General features: G+C 43.0%; 1 long non-coding RNA gene across 1 annotated transcript; it reads left to right on the top strand.

Moving 5' to 3' along the window:
- The first annotated feature begins 1,533 nt into the window (after nucleotides 1-1,533).
- LOC132418971 (uncharacterized) lies at nucleotides 1,534-7,834 on the top strand. The gene is made up of 5 exons (XR_009518061.1): nucleotides 1,534-1,878; nucleotides 2,846-2,967; nucleotides 3,816-3,962; nucleotides 5,279-5,333; nucleotides 6,977-7,834. It is a non-coding gene; the product is annotated as an uncharacterized lncRNA (long non-coding RNA).
- Nucleotides 7,835-12,403: the final 4,569 nt, after the last annotated feature.

The following is a 12,403-nucleotide window of genomic DNA, read 5'->3' as shown; positions in this document are numbered from 1 at the left end:
ACGACCCAGGGCTCCAGAAGGAAAGCAAATGTCAAGGAGGTTATGCAGGGCCATTTTCCTCAGTATGCATTGCTCGAACCAACCTAGATGTCACAGAAGGAGATTCACAGGTAACATGCAATCTCCTCTTGTGAAATTTAAGAATTTTTTTAGGGGGGGAATGTACTTTTAGTTTCTCTGACTTTGGTAAGAAACTTTGCACGTAAGAAAAAGATGAAACTTACAGCGACTGAGTGGAACTATTTTACGGGCAGATCTATCTTCCTCCTGAAGTAAAGTTTGAACATGGCCCCTTCTTTTATATGTATGTAAGGATGCTTTCTCCCTGTGACAATTCTTGCTCCCTTTTGTCTTTGCATATATCTTTTAAAAACAAAGGCTTCAGAGTTTTGCAAGCTCACAAAAACCTCTTCCATTACAAATCTTAAACTTAAATGAATTTTAAACCTTTTTTGGGCTCAATTCTTCTCCCATCCTCCTTATGTCAAGGTGACTTCAAGAGTGAGGTCTGTGTAGGTAATTAATTTCTGCAGTAGAGAAAAAGTTGATTGGCATTTTGGTCCCCAAATGTCCAGATGGCATTTTTGATTGAAAAATCGACAAAGGCACTGATAGGTATTTTAGGATGAAAGGAAAAGGAAGCCACGGCTGCCCTTCCCTTTGAAGGGGAGCCTGCATTTATTATTTTTCCAGGAAAGGAAATAAGTTTGTGGGGCTGCCATCCTTCCCCATGCTTGTCATCCTCATAACAACTTCAAACTAAGTCCTATATTCGTTTGACAGATGAATACATTTTGGTTCAGCAGATTAAGTGATTTACAAGCTAAGAGAGGATACGAATTTGGGTTCGTCTTTCTATAAAGTCCGGGCTTTTGTGTCTGTCTTCTCTCTTATTTTCTGTCAGAGGATAAATACGATTAACTGGGCAACTCACTTCATTGTACGGTTTGCAGGGATTCTCAGACCGACCCCTTGAAGCTCCCGCTTCCTCTAGGAAAACTAGAGAGGATGGAGTTAAACAGATAAAAATAGCACAGTCATTTTAGAAGTCTAGATTTAAAACAGGAATAGATGCACAAGGGAAGATGGTGTTTGATTACGATACATAATGGATTCCTGAAACGCTTAAATGTAATTAAAGATATAAAAAGGATAGAGGGAAACGTACAACCATTATGAACGTACAGCACTGTAATGAGTTGATCTTTTGAGACATAGCACTAGCTGCAGCCTCTTGTCCGTTAAAAAAAAAAAAAAGAAAAAAGAGAGAAGGCAGCTTAGGAGGACAAAGACGATGTAACTGCAGAGCTGGGTGCAGGCGGTGTTGGTGGGGAAAGGGAAGGAGGTGAGGGAAGTAAATATAGTTGAGAGAGCCTTAAAGGAGACCCCCTGAATGACAGAAGCACTCTCTGGGGTGCTAGGTAAATTTCACGACTTCACTGGCAATCTAACACAAACGAATACAAGTCAATGGCAGTCTATATCCTGGAGATTTTAGTATATTTAATTCTATTTTGCAGGGAGTCACGAGTCCAGAATGTATGTTTGGCAATACCTTCAAGAAAGCAACGTTTCTCTTGATGTACCTGCTCTGATAATTTGCTCATCTGACTACACAGATGCGCCTGCAACTGATAGGAGGGTCCAGTTATGCTGGATTAAAGATTCCTATGTAGTAGAGAGCCTGGAACCTTCCCAGAGTTTCTCCCACTTTCAGAAGTCACAAATTCAGATTGACAAGAGCATTTCTGAAAACTAGAGTCTTGGATTGTCTAGCTCCAGATAAATGATGTTGGTGGTCATTACTGTGAGATTTTGAAAGTCACATCTCTTGCTCCAGAATACACTTCATGAAAGGACACTGGACTATTATATACGGTAAGGAAAAAAAAAAATCTTAAAGGTATACTCCTTTTGAGAGAAAAAAAATTGCAATTTTTAATCTTAAAAACACTACTGGCATTCCGAAGCAGTGACAAGGTCTTTTATGTGTCTATCAGTGAGAGCAGATACGCATAAAAGGAAATTATACGTGCATTATAACTCTAGCGTGAGAGCAGGGTTTCTTAACCTCAGCACCACTGCCACTTGTGTCCGGATACTTCTTTGTGGAGGGCCCCCCTGTGCGTTGCAGGACGGGGAGCAGGACCCCTGACCTCCACCCGCTGGATGCAGTAGCAGCCCCACCCCACCCCCCTGCAGGTGATACCCCCACAACGACGCAGACATTGTTGACTGTCCCATCGTGGGCAACGCTGCCCCAGGTGAGAACGAACCACTGTTTTGGAGAGATGACATTGTTTCTTTTGATTCTGCTCTTGGGCAGAGTTGTTTTCCTTTTCTCATATTTCTTATCATCCGAAAGCTTCCTACTCTCACTTCCCAGAAAATGTAAATTCCCTGAGAACAGGAAGCTTGTCCAACTTGCTTCGCGTACTCAGAGCTTATCAGCTTGAGTAACTACTTTGTGAATAAATGGATAGAAACAAAAGCAAAAGCAATCTGCTCATGCTTTATCTGGGTGGATAAAACATGTGATTTCATTAACAATATGTTTAAACCTATGCGAGTTACTCAGCTTTTCCATCAGATGGGATTTTATGGATTAATTTTACAAATAATAGAAATCTTTCACTTCTACCCAGTGTCCTGTCTCCGAATTGGGTTAGAAACTCATCTAATGACCGTTGTATGCAAGAGAAATAAGTAAGAAACGTAACAGATCCTGTGATTGCTTTGCAACTTATAATCTGGGGAAAACTACAGAATCGAGGCATACTGTCGATTGAAAGGGGAAAAGCAATGCCCACATTTAAACTGTTGTTAGGCTCTGCTTACTTTTCAGTGGGATGTTCTGGGGATTGAAATGACGTGTTCTAACACACGGGAAGACATCCGTGGTGAAGGAGCTCACAGGCTTCAAGAGGAAATGGAGGAATGAGGGCAGCTGCGGGACACGCTACCCAGGTAAGCCAGAGGGTCGAGGGTGGGAGCAAAATGAGGGCGCGACGGTTATTAAATCCAGTCTCCAAGGGTGTAGGGACGGGAGTGCTAACCTCAGTCGGAAGCTAATCGTTGCAAAGCTCAAGGGCCAGGAGCAGAAGCCCCAGCAGTATCTGAGATCTAACGTGGTTATCCGTGAGACGGTGCAATAAGGGCTGGCAGGTTTGGAAACAGCAGGCAGCTACTGCTGGGGGTTCCCAGCAGCAGAGAAACTCCCCATTGCTGGAGAGCAGGGGTGGGGCAGGAATTCAGCCTTCCTGGGTGCCAGGGCTCCAACCTGCCTGCAGACATGGGGTCTCAGAGTCCGGCTGCCTCAGAGGGCCGTGAGGGGCTCTCACGTAAGTGTGTTCTAAGACTCTCGGGTGTCTAGTTTGGGGGGTTCGTGCTTATTTTCTCTGAAGATTTCATCCAGTTGTAGTAGAGCCGTGAAATAAGGAATGTCTTGGGCTGCAGTGGCCAGTAGGCACGTTGCAGCCCCTGCAGGCTGGGCCGTCTCCCTTCCAGCTCATTGTGGGCTCAGAGACACACGCACTGTCTGTTGCCTTTGGGGGCCCAAGGGTAACTTGGTCCCGTCGTTCTGGAATGAGGGAGAATGGAAATAGAAGGGAATGGAGGGAGAAAGGAAGATAATGGGAGAACAGAATATACTCTGTAAACATAAAAATCTTAGATCGTTCATGGATTTTATGCTGAAGTTAAAAGTACAGATAACCCAGTTGCAAATCCAAAGTGTGTGCAGAGTCACTTCCTGTCATTGTTTGATGGATTCCACAACGTTCTGAGTGTAAAGAGCCCTCCCCGGAATTTTTCAGACAGAATTCCCCAGAACAGGAGCATGCTTCACCTGCATGGTGCCAATACTCCAGCTCCTGGAGGGGACAGGACGTGATGAGCCCTTACGGAATGCCATGTGAGAAGAATGACTTCCACTCGCAATGTGACGGTAGCTTTCTACAAATGTAAGTTATTATGTCTTCTTTGACTATACGTGTGTTCAGCTGCACTTCGGGGACAACAATGCTTCCCAAAATATCCCCTCAAGACAGAACTTCCTGCCACCGTATTTCATGGCTGAACAACCCAAGTGGGAGTTTCCTCTTGCTGTATCTATTCAATTCTTACCCTTTCATTTCTCCTCCTTTAAAACCCTCTTCCTTGTCCCACGGCTTTCCTGAAACGGCTCTCTGGGGTCACTTGTGGACCTGCACTCCTCCTGGACTTCTTGGTCTCCGCCTGGCCTCCGAGGGTTCAGCTGCCTCTCTGTTCCCTCCTCGATGGGAACCGCATGAGCCTGAGCGACTTTCCTGCTGCCTCTCTTATGGTAAAGCTGACATCGCTGAACTCCCCTGATCCTCGAAGCCGGGCTCTCTGCCTGTGCCCCGGCAGCGGCGGGCTCCTTCCGACAGCTCCAGCGGGAGTTAACAGAGCTACCTGACTCCTTGCCCTCCCGGTCTCCCTCTGTCCGCTCTTGGTTCCTCCCAAGGGCACTTCACTTGAATACACCCCTTGCACGTGAACCTGGTTCTGGGAGAAGGTGACACGCCCTGTCTCCTTATCCTTCATCTCTGCCCCTCCTGTCGCATCTTTGGGTCTGGTCCTCTCCTGGTGAGTGCGTCCCCCCCGACTCATTCAGAAATCTCACCCCTCCCACAGTTCTGTCCATGGCAACACAGCCTAAATAGAGTCCTCAAATCTAACCTTTCTCCCCTAGCTCCCAACTGGGTTATTTTCAGCCGGATGCCAACAGTACCCACTTTGCATTTGCACAAAAGCAAACCTACCCCACCCAGACCCATTTCCCAAAGACGCATGGTTGTTGCTGTTTATCGTGTCCTCCTCTTTTCCTCTGTTCTGGCCCAGAGCAGCCTTCTGTGCGGTGCAGAGGTTGGAGTGGGGTTTGGCTGGTTCAGTTCTGATTTGCATCTACCTTAGGCTTGAACTTAGAGACTCCAGGCCCCAAGGGTAGGGTGAAGGCGCCACTGAAACCCAAACCCAAATGAGTGGCCATAGCCCATCATCACTGGAGCCAAAGCAGCTTGAAAGCTCCAACACTCACCTGATTTCTCTGGGTTTGGGCTCTTCCCCAAAATGACTAGTCCGGCAATTCCACAGGGTCTTTTTTTTGTTTTAGTTTTTAGAAAAAAGTTTTATTTTGTAATGGAGTATACTTGATTTACAATGTTTTGTAATGATTTACAATGTTTTATACTTGCTTGTACAATGTTTACAGCAAAGTGATCTAGTTATACATATACATGTATCAATTGTTTTTCAGAATTTTTTCTTATAGGTTATTACAGAGTATTGAGTGGAGTTCCCTTTGCTACACAGTAAGTCCTTGTTGACTATTTTATATATAATAGTGTGTATTTGTTAATCCCAAACTGCTAATTTACCCCTCCCCACCTCTTCCCCTTTGGTAACCATAAGTATGTTTTCTATGTCTGTGAGTCTGTTTCTGTTTTGTAAATAAGTTCACTTGTATAATTTTTCTTAGATTCCACATGTAAGTGATATCATGAGATACTTGTGTTTCTCTGTCTGGCTTACATCACTTAGTATGATAATCTCAAGGTCAATCCATGTTCCTGCAAATGGCATTATTTCATTCTTTTTCATGGCTGGGTAGTATTCCGTTGTGCATATATACCACATATTCTTTATCCATCCCTCTGTGGATGGATCCATAGGGTCATTACAGCCCTTGCATGCTCCTAAGAAGCCTTTAAAAGGACATTCAGTGATATCTGTTCTCCACCATTACTTTAATTCAGACCCTCAAATTCCTCTCACAGAATTATAATCATCTCTACAACTGGTTCCTTAAGTCTTGTTTCGTTCCCACTCGGTGACTTCAGACTTACCCTCCTGAAATATAACTGTGATGCCTTCCTCCTTCCACACTCAAGAATCATTGATGTCTTTCCACTGTTCAGGGAGCCATCACACGCTCCTCAGGCCGGCCAGGCCAGCACAAGTTTATTTCCAGAACATGCTCTAGTCTTATCTCCTGCGGTTCACCATCCTGTATTTAGAAGACGCTTCAGATAAACGAATTACACATTAGCATGGGCTCTGCTTCCAGATATCTTTGTACAACCTGTTCCTTCTGCACAGAGAGGTCCTCTTGCTTCTTCTCCTTCCCTACTTCTTCACCAGCCAGGCTGGCCCACAAAACATTCACGCACACGCACACGCGCGCGTACACGCACACACACACTTCTCGCTGCTTTCTTTTCTCAAGACTTATCTTCTACATGCCAACTGGTAGCCCAGGTTCTTCGTAATATAGCCATCACCTCCTTGAATACTGGAGCTGTGTACCACCACTTGGGTACCCCTTCTCACCCTGCTACACGTGGCACAGTGCATACTGCACGTGGAGTGACCCATCCTTCATTTGAAGCTACCCTTTTTTGGGAAAACTATTCTAGCCCATATGAATTAATCTATGTATGCCTTTAACAATGAGGAAAATGTCAATGCAGGTGAGTGTCACTCTTACCAGGGTTAATTAGGCATTAACCCCATTAACAGCCAAGCAAACCAGGTGCTTAAAAATCCTGAGGAGGGGCGGGGGGGAAAAGAAGCCTAAATACAATTGGACTTTTAGAATAGACCTTGGGAAGGGAGATGCTGAGAGAAAGCAAATCCAGGTCTTTTAACTGTCTTTCTGTGTCTGTTAGGAGGGAGAACGCTCACATCCAAATAAGGGGGACCGAGGGACTTCCCTGGCGGTCCAGTGCTTAGGACTCTGCGCTTTCACTGCCGAGGGTGCAGGTTCAGTCCCTGGTCGGGGAACTAAAATCTCACAAGCCAAGTGGCCAAAAAAGAACCCCACAAATAAGGGGAACCGAGCATGTGTGTGTCAGCACAAAATTAGCATGGGCAGAGCTAAGGCTATCAGACAAATTGGAATTGCACGCTGAGTTGGTTAAAAACAGTTTGCACTTGGTTGTTTGTCCATTTTAAGCACTCACAGATTTCTTCTGGGACAGTAGTAGGAACCAGCAGACGAAGCGTAATAACTGCAAGTCTTAAACGCAGAAAGACCAAGAACACCTGGCTCAAGGAAAAGACAGGAAAGTTATGGCCCTCCTTTACCATAAAGGATGCAACTTCTAAGCATTAACTTGAAGCCCAAGGAAGAACAGATCCCATGAGCAAGAGATGGAAAATGGTAATCAATGACAGAATTCCCCTTATTTCTATGTTAATAGCATTAACATGCCCTGCAGGCAGTAAGGTGGCTTGTTTTATTTTAATGAAAGATTGTAACCATCTGAGATGTCAGTGATTTACTTGTTACCTTGGTTCCTCAAACTGTTTTTACACACGGTCTTAAATTTTGCATCCAAAAAGTATTCCACATGCTTATATGTTGTACTTGGAGATGCACTGCGACCTCGGCATGGAATCGATGTATAGTGAATGAATGAATACTGGAATGTTCTATGAACATGTCATTTGCATTTCTTCCTCTTCAGATCCTACCTACACTTGGAATAAGATTTAAATTAGCAGAGAAACTGGACTTACTATCTTCTTGGCATGGCACTGCTTTCCAATTCTGTGAGTAATTTTACAGGAACCCTAAACAAATATCAAATTGTTAGGCTGATCATTTGTGTAATGTTGACTGATTAGTACTTAAACACATACTGACAGAGCCTATTTGTAAAAGTATGACATATATACATCGCCTTCCTTCTGAAAGATAGAGATGTTTTAGTGTTATGTAGAATGCATAGCACACTTACTGTGAGATGAGCCAGCTCCAGGAGAAATATCTGTTTACACAGAAATTTAACATTCTTATCAAAAGGTTGTCTTCAGGGCTTCCCTGCTGGCGCAGTGGTTGGGAGTCCGCCTGCCGAAGCAGGGGACACGGGTTCGTGCCCCGGTCCGGGAAGATCCCACGTGCCGCGGAGTGGCTGGGCCCGTGAGCCATGGCTGCTGAGCCTGCGCGTCCAGAGCCTGTGCTCCGCAACGGGAGAGGCCACAGCAGTGAGAGACCCGCGTACCGCAAAAAATAAAGGTTGTCTTCAGATTTTAGGCACCTTTTGGGAAACTGGCAAATTCCCTTTGTCATGTAACAAAGTATTCCTTCTGATCTCATGTTAGAAATATATCTAAAATTAGAAATATTCAAATATCACCTCATGCTTATGATTTTTGGTTATATATACACAATCTGAATCAATGTAGCAACTGTCCTCCAGTTGGATACCCTTTGGGTACAGAGAAATCCAATACGGTAAAATTTCACAAACCAGATGAATCATGTATGAGCACAGTATTGGCTCAAATACTTTGAGGACCAGGGGTGTTAGTAATTAAGAGGACAGGAGACGTATGCTACAGCTCACACAAAGGAACTCACGTGAGGATCGGCATGAAGTCTGTGTCTCCGAACTGTAGGATGTCTTATGTATTCGAGGATGAATTAGCCTTGAAGAATCTTCTCACCTCCCAAGCACCCCGACCCCATTCCAACGTTAGAATCCGCCTTTGGAAAAACCGGAGCCAGCAGAGCAAGCTCCAAACGTAGCTGCCAAAGCTGGACACGTGCAAAATCATGGTCTTTGCGACGTCTTTCACGCAAAGAAGAGAACCAGAAGGAGGTGGGCCTGCTGTGTGTGGACGTGGCAGGGGGAGCGGGCAGGGGGTGAGCTGGCCTCTCTCTGAAGGCAGGGGAAGCTTCTGAGAGAGAAAGAGAATGAATGAGAGTCTGAACCCAGGGCCACGCCAAACGTCCTCTACGTGGGGATCACCTTGGAGAAAAGTTGTCTGAGACAGATGTGAAAGGAGGAGTAAGAAAGAGGTAGTGCGAGTCTGTCCCCGGCAGGCATCCCTTTTAAACCACGGAGCAGAGGTTTTGTTCTTGATGGAAATAGGAAAAGGAATAATAGGAATAATGGAATAAAGCAATAATGCCCCATCTCCCCCATCAGGCCCAAGAAGCAAAGAAACACATTACTAAGGAATTCCAAAAGAACACATGGTGTTCTTACTGCGTGAGTTTCTGAATATGGACAAAATGGATCCACAAACCCAAGAGAAGATTAATATGTTCTCTCTATTAAAACAAGGCGCACGTCCCATTTACTATGGTCTACATGATCACCATAATTTGAAAAGACTGATACTATCCGTTGTTAGTAAAGGTGGGGAGCAAAATGCTCTCAGAAGCTGTTTAGAGAGTGTGTCTTCCTACCGCCTTCTTTGAAGGGGAATTTGCCTAGAACTTTTCAGAGTTTCAATTATGTATTCCCTTCGAGCCAGCACTTCTTCCCGTAGTGGTTTCTCCAATGGAAATATTTGCAGCATGCAGTGATAGATGCATAAAGACCGAAGAGACTCTAAGGGACCACGGGTAGGAGATGATCGTGTCAGTGTTCGGGTACGCAGACAACGGCAACTTAAAACTAACAAGTTAATTCAAAAGAATTATTTCTTTAACAACAACAAAAACAACCCAATCAAAAAATGGGTGGAAGATCTAAATAGACATTTCTCCAGAGAAGACATACAGATGGCCAAGAAAGAGGCACATGAAAAGATGCTGAACATCGCTAATTACTAGAGAAATGCAAATCAAAACAAACTACGACGAGGTTATCACCTCACACCAGTCACAATGGCCATTATCAAAAAGTCTACAAATAACAAATGCTGGGAGGGTGTGCAGAAAAGGGAACCCTCCTGCACTGTTGGTGGGAATGTAAGTTGGTGCAGCCACTATGGAGAACAGTATGGAGGTTCCTCAAAAAAACTAAAAATAGAACTCCCATATAATCCAGCAATCTCACTCCTGGGCATATATCCAGACAATACTCTAATTCAAAAAGATAAATGCACCCCTATGTTCATAGCAGCCCTATTCACAATAGCCAGGACATGGAAGCAACCTAAATGTCCATCAATGGATCCATGGATAAAGAAGATGTGGTGCATATATGCAACGGAATATTACTCAGCTATAAAAAAAGAACGAATTAATGCCATTTGCATCAACATGGATGGACCTAGGGATTATCATAGTAAGCGAACTAAGTCAGAAAGAAACAAATACCATATGATGTTACTTACTTATATGTGGAATCCAAAATATGACACAAATGAACTTATCTACAAAACAGAAACAGACTCACAGACGTAGAGAACAGACTTGTGGTTGTCAAGGCGGGGGGCAGGGAAGGACTGGGAGTGTGGGATTAGCAGGTGCAAGCCAGTATATATAGAATGGACAAACAACAACAAGATCCTACTGTATAGAACAGGGAACTATATTCAGTATCCTGTAATAAACCATAATGGAAAAGAATATGAAAAAGAATGTATGTATATAACTGAATCACTAGGCTGTACAGCAAAAATTAACACGTTGTAAACTAATTATAAAACTTAAGAAAATATTTCTTTGAAAGGATACTGAACAGGGAAAAAAATTAAAGTTGCAGGAGAATATACATTCTATAGAAAGTATGAACCAAATCTATTGTGCTAAAAAAATAAAGATGTACTTTTGTGTCCATGTTTCTGCACTCAAAGAAACAATCATATGCCTAACAGATAATAATGAATATTCCTAATATATGGATATTGGGGATGACTTGAAGACTTTGTTTTTTAATGTACATACACTTTTTTCCCAATGTGCCTATACCATTCTGAATGAAAACAGGCATATTTTCAAGTAAGGTTTTCTGTCAGATGTGAACATTCTAAACCCCTTAGAATCCTTTTGTAGAAGGCAGCTATCCACTGCAAAACTTGTAGCTGGAGAGCCTCAAAGCTTTTCCTGTTTTTTTTTTTTTTTTCTTTTACTAAATCTTCTGACGTGTGTGAAGGAAGTAAACTCACCTGAAACTAACATGTCACATGTTGTCAGGCTCAGAAACTTCTCTATCTTCAAAATAACCCTGAGGGGGGAAATACTTCAGCCCACGTGATAACAGTTTGGAAATGCTTTGCATGTAGAAGGGGGATGTAAAAATAAGTGACATTTACCTCTGCAAAATTTTAGGACTACAATATTTTTGTGAATATTGTTGCAGATTATCTGGTGTTATAAGAGGTAAAAAGATAAGGAAAATGTACAGAACGTGAACAGAACTTTAAGAGTATTCATCACGAGTATGAAGACACATCGTTTATAAAAACACCACCATGGTCAAAAGACATTAGCCAGTACAAAACTAAGGGTACTACAGGTGTCAATACCTATGTGTAGTAATTCAGTACCTTGCATTATTCTATAGCCATCGATTCTGCTTTGTATCATTCTGTATTCATCGATTTTCTACATTTTCATAAGCCATAAATAAAAATTTGTTTCCCTTTTTCATGCCTGTTCTCCCAAAAACAACCTTCTACTGATGGTCATAGATTATTCAGGAAGAACAAGAAAAATAATGGGAACTAAAATAAGTAGGTAAGGAGTATTTTTCTCTATCCTAAACATTCCATCTGTGTAACTATATTTATGGTATGTAAAACACCTGTTTTTATTTCCAAGGGACCAGTCTGGTTCTAAAGTCGCAGCTGGTGATAGTCTGTGAGGGTGTTCAGATACTATTTCTCGAGCTACGCAGATGGCAATGAAAAGCAACTTCATAATTTATTTCTTACCACCATCCAAGAATTTGGACAGACTCCTGGGGACAGAACTGGCAGTACTTCAGCTTAAACGGTGCAGGACATGTGTTCCGTACGTATGCATCAGGGATAAGCGTAAGCATGTACCAGTCTAAGGGACCAAACACCAAGGATGATAATCTCATCATAATAATGGTCAGTAATCACAGAAGTCAATACCCAGGACTAAACTGCAGATGGGCAAGAACAGTAATTTCGAAGAGCACCACTGACCTAAACTTTCCGACGTAAATGGGCTTCACTAGGTCCCCCTCAGAACAAGCAATGGCAAAGAAGGCTTACTCCAGTTTGTATAACGAAGGGAAAGTGGTACTAAATTAAGGTGTTAATGAATTGTACTAAAAAGCTGAGATGTCCAGATCGAGTGACAGCTCAGGATAAAAGCTGGGGTTACCAGAAAACAAAACTGTCCAACTATTGGGAACAGTGATTTGGACAGTTCTTTATATAAAGGACAATAGTGACCTCTAAAAGGAGGGCCTCTCTTGTGGAGTCAGCAAGTCAGGTAAAATCACCTTGGAAGACGCAGACAGTCCTCATGACCTACACCAGGAACAAACTGGTTGATAAATCAAATCTTCCAACTGTGGGCAGCTAGAATGCTCATCTTCAGGGTGTGTACGATCTGAAACACTGGACACGTGTACAGTTGGTGAAATTGATGAAAACGAGAGAAAACCCTAAAACTGAGTACGAGGGAATAAGAATATAAAAGTAAAGAAACACCCTTAAATTTATT

The sequence above is a fragment of the Delphinus delphis genome, chromosome X, assembly GCF_949987515.2.
Source record: "Delphinus delphis chromosome X, mDelDel1.2, whole genome shotgun sequence".
NCBI lineage: Eukaryota > Metazoa > Chordata > Mammalia > Artiodactyla > Delphinidae > Delphinus > Delphinus delphis.
The sequence above is the reverse complement of the archived record's forward strand: the minus strand, read 5'-3'. Positions and strand labels throughout refer to the sequence as shown.